The 11,644-nt window shown below is 47.5% G+C and overlaps 1 protein-coding gene across 1 annotated transcript in view; it reads right to left on the minus strand.

Annotated features, from left to right (window-relative positions):
- The window catches only part of LRRC8D (leucine rich repeat containing 8 VRAC subunit D), a 112,701-nt gene extending 101,741 nt beyond the window's left edge, over positions 1-10,960 (minus strand). Inside the window, exon 1 of the mRNA XM_056523183.1 lies at positions 10,822-10,960. The gene's annotated coding sequence lies outside the window, so the exon portion shown is untranslated. The remainder of the gene's footprint in view (positions 1-10,821) is intronic.
- Between the last annotated feature and the right edge of the window lie 684 nt (positions 10,961-11,644).

Consider the following 11,644-nt stretch of genomic DNA (forward strand, 5'->3'; position numbering starts at 1 on the left):
CAGTGTGCTGCTGTATTCTCCTGTTGCTAGATAGATAGATAGATAGATAGATAGATAGATAGATAGATAGATAGATACAGACAAAGAATAAGTCAGCCAGCACTTTAGTTGATACCAAACTATTATATGGACCTGGCCTACAGGTGCACGCTACTAGGCTAGATATACAGCAACAGAAGAATGCAGCAGCACACTGCCAGCACAAGGATATAGGTGCAACATGAATATGAAGATTAAAAAAAGAAGAACTATACAGCTATGGTGTAATACATGCAAATGTGAAATAGTGAGGCACTTAGCTCGCAAATTTGTCTCCGCCGGGGGTCAAATAGCTTGGACCGTCCCACCGCGATAAAGGTGACTTATTCTTTGTCTGTATTGCACATACGGGGGAGTGGCTACCTCCATGTTGGCCTTGCACCCCACCCACCTCTATCAGGTGTATATAAGGTGTCTTGGATGTTCCAGACCCTGCCATGCTTACTGAACTGTTCACACAGAGGCATATTCACAGTGTAGGGTCCGTCCCAATGAGGCCACCTTATCACGGTGGGACGGTCCAAGCTATTTGACCGCCGGCGGAGACAAATTTGCGAGCTAAGTGCCTCACTATTTCAAAGGATAGGTGATAAGATGTCAGATCGCTGGGGACCCCCGGGATCTCGGCTGCAGCACCCACCTGTTGCGGAAATGCTGGAGGCTTCGGCTCCCGACCACGGTGACGGGAGATCGCGACGTCACAAATCTGCCCCCGTGTGACGTCACGTCCCACCCCTCAATGCAAGTCTATGGAAGGGGGCGTGACAGCCGTCACGCCCCCACCCATAGACTTGCATTGAGGGGGCGGGGCGTGACGTCAAACGGGGTGGAGTCGTGACGTCACGATCTCCCGTCACCATGGTCGTGAGACGTTGGGATGAGAGACTCCAACGCTGCAGGAAGCCGCAACAGGTGGGTGCTGCAGCCGAGATCCCGGGGGTCCCCAGCGATCTGACATCTTATCCCCTATTCTTTGCATAGGGGATAAGATGTCTAGGGGCGGAGTACCCCTTTAACTATGTCAGAGAACAACATGATGCAGACTGGAGATGTGAGGATATGCATTGTCAGTACAAGCAGATATGGAATCCCAATATACAGCTACACTGCTCAAAAACATAAAGGGAACACTAACCAACACAATGTACCTCCAAGTCACTGACACTTGTGTGAAATCCCACTGTCCACTCAGGAAGATCACTGATTGACAATCAATTTCACATGGAACAGACAACAGGTGGAAATTATAGGCAATTAGCAAGAAGGAGTGGTTCTGTAGGTGGTGACCACAGACCACTTCTCAGATCCTATGCTTCCTGGCTGATGTTTTGGTCACATGAGAATGCTGGCGGTGCTTTCACTCTATTGGTAGCATGAGAAGGAGTCTATAACCCACACAAGTGGCTCAGGTTGTGCAGCTCAATGGCACATCAATGCAAGCTGTGGCAAGAAGGTTTGCTGTGTCTGTCAGCGTAGTGTCCAGAGCATGGAGGCGCTACCAGGAGACAGGCCAGTACATCAGGAGACATGGAGGAGGTCGTAGGAGGGCAACAACCCAGCAGCAGGACCGCTAACTCCTCCTATGTGCAAGGAGGAGCAGGAGGAGCACTGCCAGAGCCCTGCAAAATGACCTCCAGCAGGCCACAAATGTGCATGTGTCCACTCAATGTGGTATGAAGGCCCGACACCCAAAGGTGCAGGACGTTTGGCGTGTGGCATTTGCCAGAGAACTCCAATATTGGCAAAATCACCACTGGTGCCCTGTGCTCTTCACAGATGAAAGCAGGTTCAAACTGAGCACATGTCTGGAGACGCTGTGAAGAACGTTCTGCTGCTTGCAACATCTGTAGGCCCATAAGATTAAAATGATACCCTACTACAGGTTTGATTTTGTCGTATTTCTAGAAAAAATTATAACTACATGCACAAAAATGAATACGTTTAAAATTGTCATCTTCTGACCCCGATAACTTTTTTATTTTTCCACGTACGGGGCGGTATTAAGGTTCATGTTTTGTGTCGTGATCTGAATTTTTTAGCGGTACCATTGTTGTATTGATCTGACTTTTTGATAACTTTTTATTAATTTTTTCATGATATAAAAAGTGACCAAAAATACACTATTTTGGACTTTGGGATTTATTTTTGTGCGTACGCCATTGACCGTGAGGTTTAATTAATGATATATTTTTATAGTTCAGACATTTCCACACACGGCAATACCACATGTTTATTTTTAGTTACACAGTTTTGTTTTTTTTAAATGGGAAAAGGGGGGTGATTCTTACTTTTATAAAGGAGAGGGGTTAAATGATCTTTATTAACTTTTTTTCAACACTTTTTGCAGTGTTATAGCCCCCTCTAGTGGCTATAACACTGGACACACTGATTTCACAGATCACTGCCATGCATTAACATGGCAATGATCGGTGTTATCGGCGGTCGTTTGCTCAAGCCTGGAATTCAGGTTTGGAGCAATCAATCGCCAATCAGAAGCACCGGAGGCAGGTAACTGACCTGCTCGTGTTCTGGCTGATCGGGACATCGCGATTTCACCACAATGGTCTCGATCAGCCCCACTGAGCTGCCGGGAGTGTATTTTTGTTACTTTAGCTGCTTTGACTGCCACGTCTAAAGGGGTAATAGCGCGCAGCACAACGATCGGTGCCGCACGCTATTAGCCCAGGGTGGTCCCGGCTTTCATTAGCCACCGGGACTGACCCGCTAGGACTCGGGGTCACAGTGTTATAGACAGGGACCGGGTGCAGGACGTACAGGTACGCCCTGCATCCTTAAGAGGATAAGGACATTACATTAAAGTTGGATCAGCCTGTAGTGTCCACATCCCTATATACAGCTATATACCCTGCAGTGTACACACCCTAATATACAGCTATATATAGTCATGGCCGTAAATGTTGTCGCCCCTGAAATTTTTCTAGAAAATGAAGTATTTCTCACAGGAAAGGATTGCAGTAACACAGGTTTTGCTATACACATGTTTATTCCCTTTGTGTGTATTGGAACTAAACCAAAAAAGGAGGAAAAAAAGCTAATTGGACATAATGTCACCAAACTCCAAACATGGTCTGGACAAAATTATTGTCACCCTTAACTTAATATTTGGTTGCACACCCTTTGGAAAAAATAACTGAAATCAGTGTCTTCCTATAACCATCAATAAGCTTCTTACACCTCTCAGCCGGAACGTTGGACCACTCTTCCTATAAGCATCAATAAGCTTCTTACACCTCTCAGCCGGAATGTTGGACCACTCTTCCTATAACCATCAATAAGCTTCTTACACCTCTCAGCCGGAATGTTGGACCACTCTTCCTTTACAAACTGCTCCCGGTCTCTTATTGGACGGCGCCTTTTCCCAACAGTAATTATAAGATCTCTCCACAGGTGATCAATGGGATTTAGATCTGGACTCATTGCTGACACTTCAGGACTCTCCAGCGCTTTGTTGCCTCCATTTCTGGGGCTTTTTGACGTATGTTTGGGGTCATTGTCCTGCTGGAAGACCCAAGATCTCGGACATAAACCCAGCTTTCTGACACTGGGCTGTACAGTGCGACCCAAAATCCATTGGTAATCCTCAGATTTCATGATGTCTTGTACACATTCAAGGCCCCCAGTGCCAGAGGCAGCAAAACAACCCAAAACATCACTGACCTCCACCATATGTCACTGTAGGTACTGTGTTCTTTTCTTTGTAGGCCTCATTCCGTTTTCGGTAAACAGTAGAATGATGGGCTTTACCAAAAATCTCTATCTTGGTCTCATCTGTCCACAAGACGTTTTCCCAAAAAGATTTTGGTTACTCAAGTTCAAATGTCGTCTTGCTTTGTAATGTCTCTGTGTCAGCAGTGGGGTCACCCCACGGTCTCCTGCCATAACGTTTCATTTAATTTAAAGTGCACCTGTCATCAACAAAAATATTTTTATATAATGTAGATAATACCATTATATGTATATTTGTAATACACATTGGTTAAAAAAAATTGTAGATTTTTGTCCCTGCAGCTATTGCCCGTGTGCCTCTATGAGGAGTCCAAATACAGGAAGTGAGAGTCAACAAGCGGGGCTCTGCACACCGAGGGACAAGCGGGGCTCTGCACACCGAGGGACAAGCGGGGCTCTGCACACCGAGGGACAAGCGGGGCTCTGCACACCGAGGGACAAGCGGGGCTCTGCACACCGAGGGACAAGCGGGGCTCTGCACACCGAGGGACAAGCGGGGCTCTGCACACCGAGGGACAAGCGGGGCTCTGCACACCGAGGGACAAGCGGGGCTCTGCACACCGAGGGACAAGCGGGGCTCTGCACACCGAGGGACAAGCGGGGCTCTGCACACCGAGGGACAAGCGGGGCTCTGCACACCGAGGGACAAGCGGGGCTCTGCACACCGAGGGACAAGCGGGGCTCTGCACACCGAGGGACAAGCGGGGCTCTGCACACCGAGGGACAAGCGGGGCTCTGCACACCGAGGGACAAGCGGGGCTCTGCACACCGAGGGACAAGCGGGGCTCTGCACACCGAGGGACAAGCGGGGCTCTGCACACCGAGGGACAAACGGGGCTCTGCACACTGAGGGTCTGTGACATGCTATGGGCTCATACATTAGGATGATTGACGAGCCAGGAGCCAGTACACAGCGCTGCTTGTCCACCCTCACTTCCTGTATTTGGACTCCTCATAGAGACACACAGACAATAGCTGCAGGGACAGCACTTTTTCACCCAAAAATATACATATTTTTTAACCAATGTATATTGCAAATATACATATAGTATTATCTACATTAAATGAAAAGTTTATGTTGACGACAGGTGCACTTTAAATGTGGACGGATAGTTCGCGCTGACACTGATGCTCCCTGAGCCTGCAGGACAGCTTGAATATCTTTGGAACTTGTTTGGGGCTGCTTATCCACCATCCGGACTATCCTGCGTTGACACCTTTCATCAGTTTTTCTCTTTTGTCCACGCCCAGGGAGATTATCTACAGTGCCATGGGTTGTAAACTTCTTGATAATGTTGCGCACTGTGGACAAAGGATAATCTAGATCTCTGGAGATGGACTTGTAACCTTGAGATTGTTGATATTTTTCCACAATTTTGGTTCTCAAGTCCTCAGACAGTTCTCTTCTCCTCTTTCTGTTGTCCATGCTTAGTGTGGCACACACAGACACACAATGCAAAGACTAAGTGAACTTCTCTCCTTTTTATCTGCTTTCAGGTGTGATTTTTATATTGCCCACACCTGTTACTTGCCCCAGGTGAGTATAATGGAACATCACATGCTGGAAACAATCTTATTTATCCACAATTTTGAAAGGGTGCTAATAATTTTGTCCAGACCATTTTTGGAGTTTGGTGACATTATGTACAATTTGCTTTTTTTCCTCCTTTTTTTGGTTTAGTTCCAATACACACAAAGGGAATAAACATGTGTATAGCAAAACATGTGTTACTGCAATCCTTTCCTGGGAGAAATCCTTCATTTTCTAGAAAAATTCAGGGGGGACAACATTTACAGCCATGACTCTACCCTGCAGTGTACACCTCCCGATATTCATCTATATACCCTGCAGTGTACACCTCCCAATATTCATCTATATACCCTGCAGTGTACACCCCCCGCTATACATCTATATACCCTGCAGTGTACACCCCCCGCTATACATCTATATACCCTGCAGTGTACACCCCCCGCTATACATCTATATACCCTGCAGTGTACACCCCCCGCTATACATCTATATACCCTGCAGTGTACACCCCCCGCTATACATCTATATACCCTGCAGTGTACACCCCCCGCTATTCATCTATATACCCTGCAGTGTACACCTCCCGCTATACATCTATATACCCTGCAGTGTACACCTCCCGCTATACATCTATATACCCTGCAGTGTACACCTCCCGATATTCATCTATATACCCTGCAGTGTACACCTCCCGCTATACATCTATATACCCTGCAGTGTACACCCCCCGCTATACATCTATATACCCTGCAGTGTACACCTCCCGATATTCATCTATATACCCTGCAGTGTACACCCCCCGCTATACATCTATATACCCTGCAGTGTACACCCCCCGCTATACATCTATATACCCTGCAGTGTACACCCCCCGCTATACATCTATATACCCTGCAGTGTACACCCCCCGCTATACATCTATATACCCTGCAGTGTACACCCTCCGCTATACATCTATATACCCTGCAGTGTACACCCCCCGCTATACATCTATATACCCTGCAGTGTACACCCCCCGCTATACATCTATATACCCTGCAGTGTACACCTCCCGCTATACATCTATATACCCTGCAGTGTACACCTCCCGCTATACATCTATATACCCTGCAGTGTACACCTCCCGCTATACACCTATATACCCTGCAGTGTACACCTCCCGCTATACACCTATATACCCTGCAGTGTACACCTCCCGCTATACACCTATATACCCTGCAGTGTACACCTCCCGCTATACACCTATATACCCTGCAGTGTACACCTCCCGCTATACACCTATATACCCTGCAGTGTACACCTCCCGCTATACACCTATATACCCTGCAGTGTACACCTCCCGCTATACATCAATATACCCTGCAGTGTACACCTCCCGCTATACATCAATATACCCTGCAGTGTACACCTCCCGCTATACACCTATATACCCTGCAGTGTACACCTCCCGCTATACACCTATATACCCTGCAGTGTACACCTCCCGCTATACACCTATATACCCTGCAGTGTACACCTCCCGCTATACACCTATATACCCTGCAGTGTACACCTCCCGCTATACATCTATATACCCTGCAGTGTACACCTCCCAATATTCATCTATATACCCTGCAGTGTACACCTCCCAATATACATCTATATACCCTGCAGTGTACACCTCCCGCTATACACCTATATACCCTGCAGTGTACACCTCCCGCTATACACCTATATACCCTGCAGTGTACACCTCCCGCTATACATCTATATACCCTGCAGTGTACACCTCCCAATATACACCTATATACTCTGCAGTGTACACCTCCCAATATACACCTATATACCCTGCAGTGTACACCTCCCAATATACACCTATATACCCTGCAGTGTACACCTCCCGCTATACATCTATATACCCTGCAGTGTACACCTCCCAATATACACCTATATACCCTGCAGTGTACACCTCCCGCTATACATCTATATACCCTGCAGTGTACACCCCCCGCTATACATCTATATACCCTGCAGTGTACACCTCCCGCTATACATCTATATACCCTGCAGTGTACACCTCCCAATATTCATCTATATACCCTGCAGTGTACACCTCCCAATATACATCTATATACCCTGCAGTGTACACCTCCCAATATTCATCTATTTACCCTGCAGTGTACACCCCCCGCTATACATCTATATACCCTGCAGTGTACACCCCCCGCTATACATCTATATACCCTGCAGTGTACACCCCCCGCTATACATCTATATACCCTGCAGTGTACACCCCCCCGCTATACATCTATATACCCTGCAGTGTACACCTCCCGCTATACATCTATATACCCTGCAGTGTACACCTCCCGCTATACATCTATATACCCTGCAGTGTACACCTCCCAATATACATCTATATACCCTGCAGTGTACACCTCCCGCTATACATCTATATACCCTGCAGTGTACACCTCCCGCTATACATCTATATACCCTGCAGTGTACACCTCCCGCTATACATCTATATACCCTGCAGTGTACACCTCCCGCTATACATCTATATACCCTGCAGTGTACACCTCCCAATATTCATCTATATACCCTGCAGTGTACACCCCCCGCTATACATCTATATACCCTGCAGTGTACACCCCCCGCTATACATCTATATACCCTGCAGTGTACACCTCCCGCTATACACCTATATACCCTGCAGTGTACACCTCCCAATATTCATCTATATACCCTGCAGTGTACACCTCCCAATATTCATCTATATACCCTGCAGTGTACACCTCCCAATATACATCTATATACCCTGCAGTGTACACCTCCCAATATTCATCTATATACCCTGCAGTGTACACCTCCCAATATTCATCTATATACCCTGCAGTGTACACCTCCCAATATTCATCTATATACCCTGCAGTGTACACCTCCCGATATACATCTATATACCCTGCAGTGTACACCTCCCGATATACATCTATATACCCTGCAGTGTACATATCCCGCTGGTATATACCCAGCAGTGCCCACATCCCAATATATACAGGTATTTACCCAGCAGTGCCCACATCCCAATATATATACACAGGTATATACCCAGCAGTGCCCACATCCCAATATATATACACAGGTATATACCCAGCAGTGCCACATCCCAATATATATACAGGTATTTACCCAGCAGTGCCCACATCCCAATATATATATATATATATATACACACACACACACACAGGTATATACTCAGCAGTGCCCACATCCCAATATATATACAGGTATATACCCAGCAGTGCCCACATCCTAATATACGGCCATATACCCAGCAGTGCCCACATTCTAATATATACAGCCGTATACCCAGCAGTGTACACATTGCAATATATACAGCCGTATACCCAACAGTGTACACCTCCCAATATATACCCAGCAGTGCCCACATCGCAATATACACAGCCGTATACTCTACAGTGTACACCTCCCAATATATACAGATATATACCCAGCAGTGCCCACATCTCAATATACACAGGTATATACCCAGCAGTGCCCACATCTCAATATATACAGGTATATACCCAGCAGTGCCCACATCCTAATATATACAGCCGTATACCCAGCAGTGCCCACATCCCAATATACACAGGTATATACCCAGCAGTGCCCACATCCCAATATACACAGGTATATACCCAGCAGTGCCCACATCTCAATATATACAGGTATATACCCTACAGTGTACACCTCCCAATATATACAGCTATATACCCAGCAGTGCCCACATCCCAATATACACAGGTATATACCCAGCAGTGCCCACATCCCAATATACACAGGTATATACCCAGCAGTGCCCACATCCCAATATACACAGGTATATACCTAGCAATGCCCACATCCTAGTATATACAGGTATATAACCAGCAGTGCCCACATCCAGTATATACCCAGTGCCCACATCCAGTATATACAGCTATATACCCAGCAGTGCCCACATCCCAATATATACCCGGAAGTGTACACATCCCAGCAGTGCCCGCATCCTAGTATATACAGATATATATACCCAGCAGTGCCACATCCAGTGTATATACAGCCATATACCCAGCAGTGCCCGCATCCTAGTATATACAGGTATATATACCCAGCAGTGCCCGCATCCTAGTATATACAGGTATATATACCCAGCAGTGCCTGCATCCTAGTATATACAGGTATATATCCAGCAGTGCCCGCATCCTAGTATATACAGGTATATATACCCAGCAGTGCCCGCATCCTAGTATATACAGGTATATACCCAGCAGTGTACACATCCCAGCAGTGCCCGCATCCTAGTATATACAGGTATATATACACCCAGCAGTGCCCGCATCCTAGTATATACAGCCATATACCCAGCAGTGCCCACATCCAGTATATACCCAGCAGTGCCCACATCCAGTATATACCCAGCAGTGCCCACATCCAGTATATACCCAGCAGTGCCCACATCCAGTATATACCCAGCAGTGCCCACATCCAGTATATACCCAGCAGTGCCCACATCCAGTATATGCCCAGCAGTGCCCACATCCAGTATATACAGCCATATACCCAGCAGTGCCCACATCCAGTATATACCCAGCAGTGCCCACATCCAGTATATACAGCCATATACCCAGCAGTGCCCACATCCAGTATATACCCAGCAGTGCCCACATCCAGTATATACAGCCATATACCCAGCAGTGCCCGCATCCTAGTATATACAGGTATATATCCAGCAGTGCCCACATCCAGTATATACCCAGCAGTGCCCACATCCAGTATATACCCAGCAGTGCCCGCATCCTAGTATATACAGGTATATATCCAGCAGTGCACACATCCAGTATATACCCAGCAGTGCCCACATCCAGTATATACCCAGCAGTGCCCGCATCCTAGTATATACAGGTATATATCCAGCAGTGCCCACATCCAGTATATACCCAGCAGTGCCCACATCCAGTATATACCCAGCAGTGCCCACATCCAATATATATCCAGCAGTGCCCACATCCAGTATATACCCAGCAGTGCCCACATCCAGTATATATCCAGCAGTGCCCACATCCAGTATATACCCAGCAGTGCCCACATCCAGTATATACCCAGCAGTGCCCACATCCAGTATATACCCAGCAGTGCCCACATCCAGTATATACCCAGCAGTGCCCACATCCAGTATATACCCAGCAGTGCCCACATCCAGTATATACCCAGCAGTGCCCACATCCAGTATATACAGGTATATATCCAGCAGTGCCCACATCCAGTATATACCCAGCAGTGCCCACATCCAGTATATACCCAGCAGTGCCCACATCCAGTATATATCCAGCAGTGCCCACATCCAGTATATACCCAGCAGTGCCCACATCCAGTATATACCCAGCAGTGCCCACATCCAGTATATACCCAGCAGTGCCCACATACCAATACACAGTCATGTGTATAGCTGCCCCCCGCCATTCATGGTCCTCACTCACCTGAGCTGAGGGCGCACTCCCCTCCCCGCCGCGGCCGGCAGGTGCCTCCTTCCCTCAGTCACACGCTGCGGCACGGTGCGGCATGACGAGCCCCGGGGAGCGGCAGACACACGGGCCGGCTGCTGTGCTGCTTCCTGCAGGCGGTGAGGAGCTCGGAGCCCGGCCAGACAGCACAGGACGGGAGGAGGAGGAGGAGACATTGCATAACAGCCGCCCCGCCATTTGTCAGCCGCATCTCCGGCCCCGCCGCCCCGTGCCCCCCCTGTACCGGCAGGTGGAGGGCGGAAGGAGCACGAGCGGGGGCACCGGAGAGGAGGGGACGGTATATACAGTATATACTGCCATAGTGTCACCAGGAGAACCTGCCATGTGCTGTCAACATAATACTGACAACCCGAGGGCCCCAGACTGCAGACATCTATATAATACTGCCATACACTGCAGGGATCTATATAATACTGCCATACACTGCAGGGATCTATATAATACTGCCATACACTGCAGGGATCTATATAATACTGCCATACACTGCAGGGATCTATAGAATACTGCCATACACTGCAGACATCTATATAATACCGCCATACACTGCAGGGATCTATATAATACTGCCATACACTGCAGGGATCTATATAATACTGCCATACACTGCAGGGATCTATATAATACTGCCATACACTGCAGGGATCTATAGAATACTGCCATACACTGCAGACATCTATATAATACCGCCATACACTGCAGGGATCTATATAATACTGCCATACACCTATATAATACCGCCATACACTGCAGGGATCTATATAATACTGCCATACACTGC

The sequence above is a fragment of the Hyla sarda genome, chromosome 6 (genome assembly GCF_029499605.1).
Source record: "Hyla sarda isolate aHylSar1 chromosome 6, aHylSar1.hap1, whole genome shotgun sequence".
Taxonomy (NCBI): Eukaryota; Metazoa; Chordata; class Amphibia; order Anura; family Hylidae; genus Hyla; species Hyla sarda.